The sequence below is a fragment of the Phyllobates terribilis genome, unplaced genomic scaffold, assembly GCF_046119375.1.
Source record: "Phyllobates terribilis strain yellow unplaced genomic scaffold, ASM4611937v1 Scaffold_7__3_contigs__length_470593459, whole genome shotgun sequence".
Classification (NCBI taxonomy): Eukaryota; Metazoa; Chordata; class Amphibia; order Anura; family Dendrobatidae; genus Phyllobates; species Phyllobates terribilis.
The window spans coordinates 451,385,933-451,402,845 of NW_027362767.1; the positions used below are offsets into that span (position 1 = coordinate 451,385,933).

Genomic DNA, 16,913 nt, shown 5'->3' on the forward strand with positions numbered 1-16,913 from the left:
CGCGAGGATCTGCGGTGCGCCCAGCGAGGATCCACAGTACGATCAGCAAGGATCTGCGGTACAACCAGCGAGGATCTGCGGTCCGCCCAGTGAGGATCTGCAGTACGGCCTAGTGGCGGGATAGTTGAGATATGGCAGCGGTGTGGTAAGATACATCGGCAGTACTCTCCAGGCTCCTGCTCTTCCCTATGCACAGATATCATTAGCATCTCCTGCTCAGTTATCTGCTAGTGGCCCCGGGGCCGAGCTAACAGGAGCAGACGCGGTGCTGGGCATAGCCGCTAACATCAGGGGTGGATAAGAGTAGCAAGGGCCCCGGGCAGTTTAGAAGACGCGGGCCCCCCCCACACACACACACCTGATGTATCACATGTCACATGATCCCCTGTGATAGATCATGTGATAGTTCACGTGAAATTGATTTGGCACAATAGTAATATATTAATTATAATATTTTTTTTGGGCTGTGTGCCCACTATGCGTTTTTTAAGCGTTTCCGCAGCAGCAATTCCGCCGCAGAAACGCTTAAAAAACGCTTGGTAGAAGGTCTGCCATGTTCCCCAATGATAATCCGCATGTGCTGTGTACATGCTGCAGAAATTTCCGCTGCGGATTATCATTGCGGAAAAATTTGCAGCATTACCAATTATTTTGCGGAAGCGCGGCGTTTTCGCCGGCATTGACTTGCATTGGAACATATGGAATCCGCATCACTGCATCTGTACATGCAGAATCCAAGCGTTTCAATGTGCGGATGGTACCCGGGTGTGGAGGACAGGAGACTCTCCTCCGGACCCGGGTACCATAGAACCTGTAAAAAAGAATAAAATAAAAAATAAATATTATACTTACCTTCTGATGGTCCCCGGTGTCTTCATCCGATGCGTCCTGGCTTGCCGGCAGCTCGCGGTAGACTAAAGGACCTGCCGTGACGTAATTTAGTCATGTGACGGGTCACGCGACCGCTGACGTCGGCAGGCCATCAGAAGGTAATTATATATTTATTTTTTATTTTTTACCATTTTTTTTTTTCATTTTTTTCCAAGTGTTGCTAAAATCGCTTGGAAAGCGCTTGACAACTCGCATATGGAAATGCATGTGAAGAACGCTTCACATCCGCATGTCCCTGGCAGGAAAAACGCATGTACAATCCGCATGTACAATCCACATGTACAATCCGCATGCGTTTTTTCTGCCAGGGAGATGCAGAAACGCTCAAAAAAAATCCGGCGCATTTTTGCATCGTGGGCACATAGATTGTATGGCTTAATATTGAGTACACGTAGCCATCTATACACAGCAGGAGGCCGCACGTAGCCATCTATACACAGCAGGAGGCCGCACGTAGCCATCTATACACAGCAGGAGGCCGCACGTAGCCATCTATACACAACAGGAGGCCGCACGTAGCCATCTATACACAGCAGGAGGCTGCACGTAGCCATCTATACACAGCAGGAGGCCACACGGTGCCATCTATACACAGCGGGAGGCCGCACGTAGCCATCTATACACAGCGGGAGGCTGCACATAGCCATCTATACACAGCGGGAGGCCGCATGTAGCCATCTATACACAGCAGGAGGCTGCACGTAGCCACCTATACACAGCAGGAGGCTGCACGTAGCCACCTATGCACAGCAGGAGGCTGCACGTAGCCACCTATACACAGCAGGAGGCTGCACGTAGCCACCTATACACAGCAAGAGGCTGCACGTAGCCACCTATACACAGCAGGGGGCCACACGTAGCCATCTATACACAGCAGGAGGCCGCACGTAGCCATCTATACACAGCAGGAGGCTGCACGTAGCCACCTATACACAGCAGGGGGCCGCATGTAGCCATCTATACACAGCGGGAGGCCGCACGTAGCCATCTATACACAGCAGGAGGTCGCACGTAGCCATCTATACACAGCGGGAGGCCGCACGTAGCCATCTATACACAGCGGGAGGCTGCACGTAGCCATCTATACACACCAGAAGGCTGCACGTAGCCATCTATACACAGCAGGAGGCCGCATGGTGCCATCTATACACAGCAGGAGACCGCACGGCGCCATCTATACACAGTGGGAGGCCACACGCAGTCACGCACGCACACAAACATATACAGACATATACATACACGCATAAACACATTTAAAACACAAAAATACATAAAAACAGACATCACACAATGATATCTGCACACTCACACTCACTCAATCACTCACACAGACATTCACACACACACACACACACACACACTCTCACTCTCTCACACACACACTCTCCATCCCCCGGCTCCAGTCCTCCAGCTCCTCTTCGGTGGTAAGTAGCAGTGCAGGGCGCGCACTGCGTGACGTCACAGTAGCAGACATGGCCGCGCACAGGGCCGTGTCTCCTAGCAGTGACGCGGCTGGGCCACCACACAGGGAAGTTAACAGGTGCAGTGCTGGCCCGGCCGAAGAAGAAGCTGCGGCTGTGCGCCGCTGCTGGGGGTGCGGTCCGGGGGTCCCCCCGCTCTGACTGCCCGTATGTGCCGCGGCGCCGCACATATTATAATGAGGGCAATCTGGCCATGGAACCCCCGGAGCCCCAGGCCCCCTGAAGCCCCGGGGCCCCGGGCGGTAGCCCAGATTGCCCTCACTGTAATCTGCCTATGGCTAACATCACATCAAAAATGTCATTCTCGTCTGTCCCCACCTCCCCGTGTGATGGTTTTATTCACCTCATCCTCCACTTGTGTGTTTCAGGTTTATCTCCCCTATGTGTGCTCATAGCAACCAATCACAGCACAGATTTCAATTTACCAGAGATGTATACAAAATGAAAGCTGTGCCCTGATTGGTCGCTGGAGTAACATGAAAGCTGTACTCTGATTGGTCGCTGGAGTAAAATGAAAACTGTGCTTTGATTGGACGCTGGACAAAAATGAAAGCTGTGCTCGTATTGGTCGCTGGGGTAAAATGTAAGCTGTGCTCTGATTGAACGCTGTGTCGCTGCACAGTCAGAGAAATCCCCGCTATAGAAGAGCAGCTGGGACCCACTGAGCATGTGCAACCAGTCATGGAAGAACTACAGGACGTAGTCAGTTCCATTTTCTGGACTGAAAACACGACCGAGTGTCATGCAAGTGCTATGCGATTTTCACACACCGTCTCTGTAAAAGCTGGCCATTTATCAGCCGCATACAAATACAACACAGCAGTACCCGACATTATAGAATAGAGAGAATAGATCTACACACACAGAATAGATAGAAAGATGTCAGTCACATATAGCATGAGTATAGTGACCATGCTGGTTACTGTACTTGTCATTTTTTGTTAAATTAAAGATTTTATTAAAAAAAAATTGGCGTGGGGTTCCCCTTTAATTTTACACACCAGCGGAGGTTCAGCAGACGGCTGGGGCAGATGTTTGAAGCCTGGGAAGGGGGTAATACCCACGGAGCTTCCCAGGTTACTAATATCAGCCCCCAGCTGAATACTTAGCCTTTACTAGCTATTAAAATGGGGGACCCCCAAAAGAATGACGTGGGGTCCCCCTATTTTAGCACCCAGCAAAGGCTATGCAGACAGCTGGGGGCTGATATTAATAGCCCAGGAAGGGTGCCATGAATATTGGCCCCCTCCCAGGCTAGAAACACCAGCCGTCAGCCACCCCAGAAATGGCGCATCCATAGGATGCGCCAATTCTGGCACTTAGCTTCGCTCTTCCCACTGCCCTGTAGCGGTGGCAGTGGGGTAATAGGGCTGGGGTTGATGTCAGCTTATAATGCCAGCTGACATCAAGCCCAGGTTAGTAATGGAGAGGCGTCTATAAGACACCCCCATTACTAACCCCATAGTGGAAGTCAAATGTAAAATAAAAACACCCACACCGTGAATAAAATATTTTATTTGAAATAAACACAGACACCTTTTAATTTTCTAATTTAAACCAAACTTACCGTGACGCCTATTCCCTCTGAATCCATTGTCACCTGTAATAAAAGTAAAATAATAAATCAACCTCATCCTCACCTTTCCGACGTGAAGAACAGAATCCATGTGTCCCGCGAGGGCTTCAGCTCTGCTACATCTAGATGGCAGGCTGGATCGTAGCTGGACGCGACCATCCAGCCTGCCATGCTGCAGAGACATTGAGGAGCCCATGCGTGCTTTCGCTTCTCAGTGACTCGCTGTGACGGCATCCAGATGAGCAGGATTCATGTCAAATGAACTCAGTTCACCTCATTGACGTCAGCGCAAGCGTGGGAAAATACTCACCGCGCATACGTTGACGTCATCTGCCGACACGGCGAGCGTCATTTTTTTGGAGGGGGGTCCCTCATTTTAATAGCCAGTGAAGGCTAGGTATTCAGCTGGGGGCTGATATTAGTAGCCTGGGAAGCTCCGTGGGTATTAACCCCTTCCCAGATTTCAAACATCTGCCCCAGCTGTCTGCTTACCCTCTGCTGGTGGGTAAAATTAAAGGGGAACCCCACAGCAATTTTTTTTTTGAATAAAATCTTTAATCTATATATATAATCGTCTTATCCCGTCTGTCTGTCTGTCTGTCTCTGTCTGCCCTGGAAATCCCGCGTCGCTCATTGGTCCGGCAGTGGCCAATCAGCGCCGCGGGATTTCTGAAAAAATATGGCGGCCGTTAGTGGCTCATCTGCGGGACGGAGCTCAGCAGCGATGCAGCCGGGAGATGACCGGCGCGAGGCGCTCATCTCACGGCCGGTACCAGCAGAAGGAACCCGACCGCCGGACCCATCTGCGGGACGGAGATGCAGCCGTGAGATGAGCGGCAGTGACCAATCACCGATTTGGGCGCACATTTAAATAGCGACCAATCACCAATCTTGGCGCCACATTTAAACACCGCTGTGCTGATTGGTCGCGGACGCTATTTAAATGTGGCGCCAAAATCGGTGATTGGTCGAGGTCTTGGCCCGCGACCAATCACTGATCTTGTCGCAAAAGTTAAACACTTCTGTGCTGATTGGTCGCGGACTCTGCCCGCGACCAATCACCGATTTGGGTGCCAATTTTAAATATCGGCCGCGACCAATCACCGATCTTGGCTCCAACATTTAAACACCGCTGTACTAATTGGTCGCTGACGCTATTTAAATGTGGCGCCAAAATCGGTGATTGGTCGCGGCAGATATTTAAATGTGGCGGCCAATTCGGTGATTGGTCGCGGGCAGTGCCAGCGACCAATCAGCGATTTTTAACACAAATGTCCAGACCTTTGTAACACCATGCGGATACTGTGGAGACATCAGCGGCTAGGGTGTGAAGGGAGGACCGGGGAGCGGCGCTGCGGGTCGGGATACTTCTGCTGCGAGCAGTCGCTCATGTCCCGGCTTCTCGCAGCGGAAGTATCCGCACAGGCAGCGGCGCTCCCCGGTCCTCACCAATACGATTCCGCTCCCCGGTCCTCACCAATACAATTCGCTGATTGGTCGCGCTCTCCGCCCGCGACCAATCAGTGATCTTGGCGCTAAAGTTAAACACCGCTCTGCTGATTGGTCGCGGCCGCTGCCCGCGACCAATCACCGATTTGGGCGCCACATTTAAATAGCGGCCGCGACCAATCACCGATCTTGCCACCACATTTAAACACTGCTGTGCTGATTGGTCGCGGACGCCAGCCGCGACCAATCAGCGAGATTGGCGCCAAATTTAAACAATGCTCTGCTGATTGGTCGCGGTTGCCAGCCGTGACCAATCAGCGAGATTGGCGCCAAATTTGAACAACGCTCTGCTGATTGGTCGCGGATGACAGTTGACCGCGACCAATCAGCGAGATTGGCGCCAAATTTAAACAGCGCTCTGCTAATTGGTCGCGGTCGCTGGCCGCGAACAATCAGCAGTATTGTCGCAAAATTTAAACCCCGCTCTGCTGATTGGTTGCGACCGCCGGGCGTGACCAATGAGCGATTTTGGCGCCAAATGTAAACCCCGCTCTGCTGATTGGTCGCGGTCGCCGGCCGTGACCAATCAGCAGTATTGGCGCCAAATTTAATCCCCGCTCTGCTGATTGGTCGCGGTTGCCGGCCTCGACCAATCAGCGATTTTGGCGCCAAATTTAAACACCACTCTGTTGATTGCGCCCGGTCAGCCGCATACCTATTCTAGAATACCTGATGCGTTAGAATCGGGCCACCATCTAGTTTAACAATAAATGACAGGTACAGTACCCAGCAGGGTCACTATACTAATGATAGATGTGACTGACATCTTTCTATCTATTCTGTGCATATAGATCTATTCTCTCTGTTCTATAATGTCGGGTACTGCTGTGTTGTAACTGTACGCGGCTGATGAATTGCCGGTTTTTAAAGAGACGGTGTGTGAAAATTGGACGGCACACGCATGGTCCGAGTGCCGGCCGATTTTTTTCATGCATCCATTGACTTGCATTGGCGAGTCTCGTCTGAGATACGCAGCATGCTGAGATTTTTTTTCTCAGCCCGATTTGACCCGATTGGCCCGAGTGAAATCCGATTTTTTTATTGGATTGCACTCATCCGTGTCTCTCACAGATGAGTATGAGCCCTTAGGCCACGGCCCCACTATCAGTATTCGGTCAGTATTCGGTCAGTATTTTTTCTCAGGAGTGGGAGATAAAACCAGGTGAGGAACAATCAGAGAAAAGGTCTAATAGAAGCAAGTCACCAATTCTGCATTTATCACCCACTCCTGAGAACAAATACTGACCGAATACTGACCAAATACTGATAGTGAGGCCGTGGCCTTACTCACCATAAACGATGAAACCTGTAACCGAGCACAATGTGAAAGGAACTATGAGATATTACCCCAGAAGTCAGCATCTCTGGTCCTGGGACAGACTGTGGTCTACAACCATGTGCTGGAGCAGCAGGACCAGATTATCTGTCTAGTCTGTTTACCAGGACTTAAAGGGGTTTTCCAGGACTTTGACATTGATCACCTAAGGACTAGTCATCAGTATCAGACCGGTGGGGCGAACACCTACACCTGGCACCCAACACCCGGCACCCAACACCCGGCACCCAACACCCGGCACCCAACACCCGGCACCCCGCCGATCAGCTGTTTGTAGATCTGGTGGTGACTAGATGTAAATTCTGAACAAAGCAGGGACAGCAGAGCGCCGCACACTGTGTAGTGTCCGGTCTGGGTACTGCAGCTCAGCTCCCACTGAAGCAAATAGCAGCTGAGCTGCAGCACTGACAACAGCCGCTACACAGCGTGCGGCGCTCTGCTATTCTGGCTCCAGAGCTGCAATCTGCTGACTGAGGATGTCAGCTGTAGGATCCCCACCGATCTGATATGACGAAGTAGGGGACAGGGGGTATTCCCGTATTATAAAGTGATGGCATATTGCCGGGACATTCAATCATTTTATAATTCTGGCCGTCCCCCACTGATATGGAGAATAAAGGGGACGTAGCACTAAATTAAAACTACTGCCTCTTCATTCTCAGGATCTGTGAGGGTCTAACAGGTCTGACCCCCACCAGCCTAAAAGCGATAACAATTCAGAGCAATACACCATCATTTTATTAGATGGGAATACTCCTTTAATAAGGGTAAAATTAATCCAGGTGCCAGGAGCAGACTGTAAGCTCTTGGGCCCAGGACAGGGGCCTGCAGAAGACTGTCAGCTCTTGGGCCCAGGACAGGTGCCTTCAGAAGACTGTCAGCTCTTGGGCACAGGACAGGTGTATGCAGCAGACTGTCAGCTCTTGGGCCCAGGACAGGTGTATGCAGCAGACTGTCAGCTCTTGGGCACAGGATAGGTGTATGCAGCAGACTGTCAGCTCTTAGGCCCAGGACAGGTGTATGCAGCAGACTGTCAGCTCTTGGGCCCAGGACAGGTGTATTCAGCAGACTGTCAGCTCTTGGGCCCAGGACAGGTGTATGCAGCAGACTGTTAGCTCTTGGGCCCAGGACAGGTGTATTCAGCAGACTGTCAGCTCTTGGGCACAGGACAGGTGTATGCAGCAGACTGTCAGCTCTTGGGCCCAGGACAGGTGTATTCAGCAGACTGTCAGCTCTTGGGCACAGGACAGGTGTATGCAGCAGACTGTTAGCTCTTGGGCCCTGGACAGGTGTATTCAGCAGACTGTCAGCTCTTGAGCCCAGGACAGGTGTATGCAGCAGACTGTTAGTTCTTTGAGCCAGGACAGGTGTATTCAGCAGACTGTCAGCTCTTGGGCACAGGACAGGTGTATGCAGCAGACTGTCAGCTCTTGGGCCCAGGACAGGTGTATGCAGCAGACTGTCAGCTCTTGGGCCCAGGACAGGTGTATGCAGCAGACTGTCAGCTCTTGGGCCCAGGACAGGTGTATTCAGCAGACTGTCAGCTCTTGGGCACAGGATAGGTGTATGCAGCAGACTGTCAGCTCTTAGGCCCAGGACAGGTGTATGCAGCAGACTGTTAGTTCTTTGGGCCAGGACAGGTGTATTCAGCAGACTGTCAGCTCTTGGGCCCAGGACAGGTGTATGCAGCAGACTGTCAGCTCTTGGGCCCAGGACAGGTGTATGCAGCAGACTGTCAGCTCTTGGGCCCAGGACAGGTGTATGCAGCAGACTGTCAGCTCTTGGGCCCAGGACAGGTGTATGCAGCAGACTGTCAGCTCTTGGGCCCAGGACAGGTGCCTGCAGCAGACTGTCAGCTCTTGGGCCCAGGACAGGTGTATGCAGCAGACTGTCAGCTCTTGGGCCCAGGACAGGTGTATGCAGCAGACTGTCAGCTCTTGGGCCTAGGACAGGTGCCTGCAGCAGACTGTCAGCTCTTGGGCCTAGGACAGGTGCCTGCAGCAGACTGTCAGCTCTTGAGCCCAGGACAGGTGCCTGCAGCAGACTGTCAGCTCTTGGGCCCAGGAGAGGTGTATGCAGCAGACTGTCAGCTCTTGGGCCCAGGACAGGTGCCTGCAGCAGACTGTTAGCTCTTGGGCCCTGGACAGGTGTATGCAGCAGACTGTCAGCTCTTGAGCCCAGGACAGGTGTATGCAGCAGACTGTCAGCTCTTGGGCCCTGGACAGGTGTATTCAGCAGACTGTCAGCTCTTGAGCCCAGGACAGGTGTATGCAGCAGACTGTCAGCTCTTGATCCCAGGACAGGTGTATGCAGCAGACTGTCAGCTCTTGGGCACAGGACAGGTGTATGCAGCAGACTGTCAGCTCTTGGGCCCAGGACAGGTGTATGCAGCAGACTGTCAGCTCTTGGGCCCAGGACAGGTGTATGCAGCAGACTGTCAGCTCTTGGGCCCAGGACAAGTGCCTGCAGCAGACTGTCAGCTCTTGGGGCCAGGACAGGTGTATGCAGCAGACTGTCAGCTCTTGGGCCCTGGACAGGTGTATTCAGCAGACTGTCAGCTCTTGAGCCCAGGACAGGTGTATGCAGCAGACTGTCAGCTCTTGAGCCCAGGACAGGTGTATGCAGCAGACTGTCAGCTCTTGAGCCCAGGACAGGTGTATGCAGCAGACTGTCAGCTCTTGAGCCCAGGACAGGTGTATGCAGCAGACTGTCAGCTCTTGGGCCCAGGACAGGTGTATGCAATCTGCTCCTCTTTTCTCTGCACTGATTACATTCTTCTTATCATTTCTTGACTAGACTTTGACTAGCAGATACCATTAAACACCTACGGCTCTAGGACCCAGCAGCCTGATTTGGCTGAGCGACTGGCACAAAACTCAGTCAATCAGGATGCAGAACCTGGATAAGGGGCGGGTATTACACACAAGGCCGACCAATAGACTGAGCGTCATTCGCCAAATCGTGACGTCAGAGGTGGCGAAATTAAAGAAGCCGAGATTGCCGGCGTGAGGACAAGACCGATGAGCGGAATGGCCTTTATCGTAGAATAGTGGCCCCGGAAGGACTGCGGGCGGGGGCCCCGGCGCTGAGCAATCCGCCCTGGATGCGGAGGAGCCCTGGGAGGAGCGGGAGCTGCAGGTGAGGGATGGGATACATTGTAGCCTCACATCAGATGATACATTGTCACAGGGCAGAGTGATACATTGTATCAGGACTGAGGCGCAGGGTGTGTGCGGAGTCTGAGGCCCAGAGAGCGAAGGAGATCTGACAAGCAGAGCAGGAGAGCGACTGGATCCTGAGCAGAGGTCAGAGGGAAGGAGGTGCGGCAGTGTATAGCATGGGGGTGATCACTGTACAACATGGGGGAGATCTATGGGGGGTGATCACTATACAACATGGGGGAGATCTATGGGGGGTCAGCAGTGTATAGCATGGGGGTGATCACTGTACAACATGGGGGAGATCTATGGGGGTCGATCACTGTACAACATGGGGGAGATCTATGGGGGGTGATCACTGTACAACATGGGGGAGATCTATGGGGGGTGATCACTGTACAACATGGGGGAGATCTATGGGGGGTGATCACTGTACAACATGGGGGAGATCTATGGGGGGTGATCACTGTACAACATGGGGGAGATCTATGGGGGGTCAGCAGTGTATAGCATGGGGGTGATCACTATACAACATGGGGGAGATCTATGGGGGGTCAGCAGTGTATAGCATGGGGGTGATCACTGTACAACATGGGGGAGATCTATGGGGGGTCAGCAGTGTATAGCATGGGGGTGATCACTGTACAACATGGGGGAGATCTATGGGGGGTCAGCAGTGTATAGCATGGGGGTGATCACTGTACAACATGGGGGAGATCTATGGGGGGTGATCACTGTACAACATGGGGGAGATCTATGGGGGGTGATCACTGTACAACATGGGGGAGATCTATGGGGGTTGATCACTGTACAACATGGGGGAGATCTATGGGGGTTGATCACTGTACAACATGGGGGAGATCTATGGGGGGTCAGCAGTGTATAGCATGGGGGTGATCACTGTACAACATGGGGGAGATCTATGGGGGGTCAGCAGTGTATAGCATGGGGGTGATCACTGTACAACATGGGATCATGGGGGCAAGATCTAAGGGGGTGAGCAGTGCACTACATTAGGGAGATCTAAAGGGGTCAGCAATGTACAAGATCAGGGAGATATATAAGGGGGTCAGCAGTGTTCAGCATGTGGAGATTATGTGGATCTGAATTTGCAAGATCTGGGAGAGGACACTGTACAACATGAGGTGATCACTGTACCTCATGGGGGAGATCTATGGGGAGGTCACCAGTATATAGCATGGGGGTGATCTATACGGGGGTGATCTATAGGGGGGGGGGTCAGCAGTGTATAGCATGGGGGTGATCTATAGGGGGGTGATCACTGTAGAACATGGGGGAGATCTATGGGGGGGTCAGCAGTGTATAGCATGGGGGAGATCTATAGGGGGTGATCACTGTACAACATGGGGGTGATCTATAGGGGGGGGGGTCAGCAGTGTATAGCATGGGGGTGATCTATAGGGGGGTGATCACTGTAGAACATGGAGGGGTCAGCAGTGTATAGCATGGGGGAGATCTATAGGGGGTGATCACTGTACACCATGGGGGTGATCTATAGGGGGGGGTCAGCAGTGTTCAGCATGGGGGAGATCTATAGGGGGTGATCACTGTACACCATGGGGGTGATCTATAGGGGGGGTCAGCAGTGTTCAGCATGGGGGAGATCTATAGGGGGTGATCACTGTACACCATGGGGGTGATCTATAGGGGGGGTCAGCAGTGTTCAGCATGGGATCATGGGTGAGAGGTCTAAGATCTAAGGGGGTGAGCAGTGTACAACATTAGGGAGATCTAAGGGGGTCAGCAATGTACAAGATCAGGGAGATATATAGGGGGTCAGCAGCGTTCAGCATGTGGAGATCTATGGGGACAGCTGTTCACAGCATGGGGGTGATCTATGGGGGGCTGATCACTGTACAAAATTGGGGGGGGTCAGCATTGTTTAGCATGGGGGTGGTCTATGAGGGGGAGGGTTTGGGATCAGTGGTGTCTGACATGGTTTATCCTCTATGGGGGGTGGTCATATATAGGAACTGGGGATCAGCACTTATAGAATGGGGTAACCTGTTGGGATATGCTCTGTTATGGGGTTGTGGGCACATATACAAGGGCTGACTATAAGCAGTAATACTCCAAAGTACTATGCTCTATTTTTGGGGGGTCATATCCAGGGGCTGGTGATCAGCATTACACAGCACAGATATATTCCTTATGGGGGATCATATACAAGGCCTGGCAGTAAGCAGTATACGGCATTTCTACAGATGGTATATAGATCACGCACAATGTATTATCATGAGGGGGCATTCTTCCTCTGTTGTGGGTGGCAGTAGGTCGCATCCAGTGTGTGTGTTGTGTATATTCAGCCATGCTTTATTTCGGCTGGGGGGTAGCGGATCACACAGAGGATGCCAGCACAGGGGGAGCCATGCTCTGTCTCCGCATATTGAGCTGTGACAAAGGGATGGGGTGGGACATCTCTGCTGGTGGAGGATTCCTCCCCCACCCCGAGAACACATTATCTCTGCCTTGGTGTTCATGCATTGCTGGGTTTGCTCCAGACTTGAGGGCTTTGAGGCGTCTGGATGGGATCGGTGCTGGACGTGGTGCTGGTCCAGGCCCAGGCTGTGCGTCTATGCACCAGATTGTAGACCTCGCTGCGCAGTAGTGAGGGGAGTGGTGGTCTCGCATGCATTTATAGGAGAGCGGTGGACGTGTGATGGATAGTGGAGAATGGTGGTCATTGTGTCTGCTCCTCTGTGTGATGAGGGGCCTGACACTTCATGTATGAAGGCTGTAAGTGAGCAAGGGGTGTAACATGTGTTTAGCACAGGGACTAATCTTTCCTATGCAGGTAAATGCAAATCCCCCTAATAAATGAATAAATAATTATTTCCTGCAGGAGACCCCGAGCCCCAATGACACGTTCAGGGTCGCCCCTGGATGCCTCTTCCTTTGCAGATTGTGCCGTGCAGATTGTGCCGTGCAGATTGTGCCCGGCCGCCCGTGTTTGTTGTTAGCAGTGATGGGCAACCAGCTGAATATACACAAAGAGCAGCATGCAGTATACAGCAGCCTGGCGTGCTGACGAGGACAATGCAGCCGTGAAGGGCATGCGCTGGGCACAGATTGGATGGCACGCCTGCCTCGTCCTGGGAGTCACTATGACTGCTACACTGTGCATTCAATCCCAGCCTCTTCTCGTAATTAATGAGCTGTCATGGAGAACTGAGCGAGAGACTCCTAGATCTGACGGCGAGAGACTCCTAGATCTGACGGCGAGAGACTCCTAGATCTGACGGCGAGAGACTCCTAGATCTGACGGCGAGAGACTCCTAGATCTGACGGCGAGAGACTCCTAGATCTGACGGCGAGAGACTCCTAGATCTGACGGCGAGAGACTCCTAGATCTGACGGCGAGAGACTCCTAGATCTGACGGCGAGAGACTCCTAGATCTGACGGCGAGAGACTCCTAGATCTGACGGCGAGAGACTCCTAGTTCTGACGGCGAGAGACTCCTAGTTCTGACGGCGAGAGACTCCTAGTTCTGACGGCGAGAGACTCCTAGTTCTGACGGCGAGAGACTCCTAGTTCTGACGGCGAGAGACTCCTAGTTCTAATGGCGAGAGACTCCTAGTTCTGACGGCGAGAGACTCCTAGTTCTGACGGCGAGAGACTCCTAGTTCTGACGGCGAGAGACTCCTAGATCTGACGGCGAGAGACTCCTAGATCTGACGGCGAGAGACTCCTAGATCTGACGGCGAGAGACTCCTAGATCTGACGGCGAGAGACTCCTAGATCTGACGGCGATAGCAGACCGTCGTGTGTCTTTACATTTACTTGTCATCTCTCCATGTGTATGTTCTAGAGGAGGGTATATGGGGTGTCGCTTTCCTGGGGGTCTCTGAGGACAAGGAGGGTCCGCACGTCCAGTGCAGGTCTCTGAGTATTGGGAGTCACATGAACTGCGTCACGATATTCCATTGATCACAGGGATCACATTAAGGTCATGGTCCCACTATCAGTATTCGGTCAGTATTTTTTCTCAGGAGTGGGAGCCAAAACCAGGTGAGGAACAATCAGAGAAAAGGTAGAATAGAAACAAGTCACCAATTCTGCATTTATCACCCACTGCTGGTTTTACCTCCCACTCCTGAGAAAAAATACTGACCGAATACTGACCAAATACTGATAGTGGGGCCGTGGCCTTACGGGGATTTCCATGACCTATAAATACTATACGCTCCTCTTTATCCTCTGCCGCACTGGTGAGGTCCACGCCGGTCTCTGCTTACTCCCTGCAGAGATCACATACTGTACATCATTCATAGAACTGCTGCTGCCAATCACTCATCTCAGTGGCATCAATGGCATATGACTACACAGGACAGTGATTGGCTGCAGTGGTCACAAGAATGATGTACAGCATGTGATCGCTGCAGGGAATAAGCAGAGACCCCAGCAGACCCCTGGAGCAGCCCCACCACAGCAGATCGGGTAGGAAGAGATAATTATCACTTATTTTCCTATTTGTCTCATTCCATTTTCAATCCCAGAAACTCCTTAAAATGATTGTGATCTGCCTAAAGTGCTGGGTACCATGGATGAGCCAGGGGGGGGACAATAAGGATTTGAGCATAAAATGGCCGAGATAAAGATACAAAACACTGGATATGATGGCGCAGAGGTGAGGAGCAAATCCCCAGGGGCCACAAACCGCTCCTGCACCGGGGCCCTTCCATGCTGCCCTGTAGGATGTAGAGCACATGGTCTGCTCTGTGTGCCCACCCTTCTGTGGATGCAGTGTCGGTGTCTTGGAGGGGCTTCTCTTAGGACCGGGCCCCATCTGCATTTGTCTCTGGACTGGCAGCTTTGCCATGAAGGTCGTGCATGGGAACAGTGGCACAGCTCTGTGCAGAGAGGAGCATGAGGGGCACTTTGATTTCTTTGGGGGCTCCCCGAACCCCTCATGTACAACAAATCCTTCCAATAATCGGTGTTTTTTCAGCTACAAAAGCCTGGACTCTGGATTTGAAGTGCAGATAGATGTCGGACAGTGGGCAGTGGGGTACGCCCTGCTCTAGGTGGGCACAGCCTTCTATATGAGGAATGTTGGATCAGGGTCCTGGCACTTTGATTCCATCGGATCACTATCCCCCCCCCCCCCCCCATACTCAGCCCAGTTATCACCCAGTTGTCAGATCACGCAATCTAATTGGGTCATGTATGGCCTTAAGGTGATCATACACATAATATATGGCTCAAGCAATGTAATCCTGCTGATGGTGATAACACACAGCGCCCAATGTCCAAACCAAGCCCTATCTGCAGCTTTGATATCCATTATCAGTCTATGATCTATTAGTATACCTAAGTCTTTTCCACACTTGCTGTTGCTTAGCTCTATTCCTCCCATTCTGTATATGCTTTTTTCATTTTTGTTGCCCAGATGTAGTACTTTGCATTTCTCCCTGTTATAAACCATTCTGTTGGTTGCTGCCCACTGCTCCAGTTTGTTTAGATCTTTTTGAATCCTCTCTCTCTCTTCTCTAGTATTAGCTATCCCTCCTAGCTTTGGGTCATTAGCAAATTTAATCAGTTTTCCTTCATCTAAATCATTGGTAAAGATGTTGATCAGCAAAGGGCCGAGGACAGAGCCTTGTGGTGCCCCACTTGATACTTGATACATTCTTCCAACTGGATGTGAAGCCATTTATGACCACTCTTTGGGTCCCATCACTAAGCCAGTTATGAATCCACCTAACAGTTGCCTTGTCCATTCCATAGTTGGTCATTTTTTCAATAACAATCGTATGAGATACTTTGTCAAATGCTTTGCTGAAGTCAAGATATACTATATCTACAGCATTTCCCTGATCTGGTATAGAAGTAAGGCTCACCGGCCTATAGTTCCCTGGGTCCACCTTCTTCCCCTTTTTGAAGATAGGAACAACATTCGCTCTTCTCCAGTCTTCTGGGACTTCTGTTCTCCAAAAATTTTCAAAGATTATGGAGAGTGGTTCAATAATTTCCTCTATCTCCTTCAGTACCCTAGGATGTAATTCATCTGGACCTGGAGACTTGAATTCATTTATATTAGCTAAGTATTCCATCACCATCTCTCTGTTTATAGATAACGTGGATTCTTCTATTCCTTCAATAGTACAGTGAGGATCAGTTGATGTTACATTTATTTTCTTCAAGAAAACAGAAGCAAAGTAGGAATTTGAAAGTTCGGTCTTCTCAACATCATTATTTCCACTTTACCATTTTCATCCTGTGAAAATCCTATAGCATCTTTGACTTTTCTGTTACTTTTGACCCCAAAATCCTTTCTTATTTCTTTTGACATCTCTGGCAAGCCTTAATTCATTATCAGCTTTAGCTAACCTGATTTGTGCCCTACAGCTTCTGCAGACAGCAGTATATTCTTCTTTAGATATGCCTCTTTCTTTACATTTGATAAACACTTGCTAAAAGGGAAGAAAGAAATGTTTAAGTTCTGTGTTCATCCATCCTGGTTTCTTTAAATGCTTCCTATTCTTCCCTCTTTTAGGTATTGTTAATTATTGTGCTTTGAGAATCTAATTTTTCATAAATTTCCCATCCTTTCTGGTCATTTCTGTCCTTAAGGACATCCAGCCATTGGATCCCTCCTATCCTCTTTCTGAGTCAATTAAAATCTGCTTTTCTGAAATCCAATGTTGCCTAAGTGTGAACACCCTCTTATAATTGGTGCTTTGGTTGTGCTCAGAATCAGCCAATCACATTTCCCCCTCATGTTTCCTAGTAGTCAGTGCTCGGCCGCAATTCTCATTTACAGCGATACTGATTAACTCCAAAGAAAGTGTCGCTGCTCTAGGAGTATTTTTCTGATATTTTCTGGTCCATAAACAACTGACAACACAGCAAAGGATCTGATTTGTGGAAAGTTTGAGTCCTGAAAAGTTACAAAAACATTTCTCAGTCATCTGATCTATAAAGTAGTACTGTAAAGACG

At 50.8% G+C, this 16,913-nt stretch overlaps 1 protein-coding gene across 2 annotated transcripts in view; it reads left to right on the top strand.

Moving 5' to 3' along the window:
• The first annotated feature begins 9,748 nt into the window (after positions 1–9,748).
• ZDHHC9 (zDHHC palmitoyltransferase 9) overlaps positions 9,749–16,913 on the top strand; it is a 55,267-nt gene continuing 48,102 nt past the window's right edge. The window contains exon 1 of one of the 2 annotated variants that reach the window (XM_073642183.1): positions 9,749–9,931. The gene's annotated coding sequence lies outside the window, so the exon portion shown is untranslated. The other variant, XM_073642184.1, reaches the window with a different exon arrangement.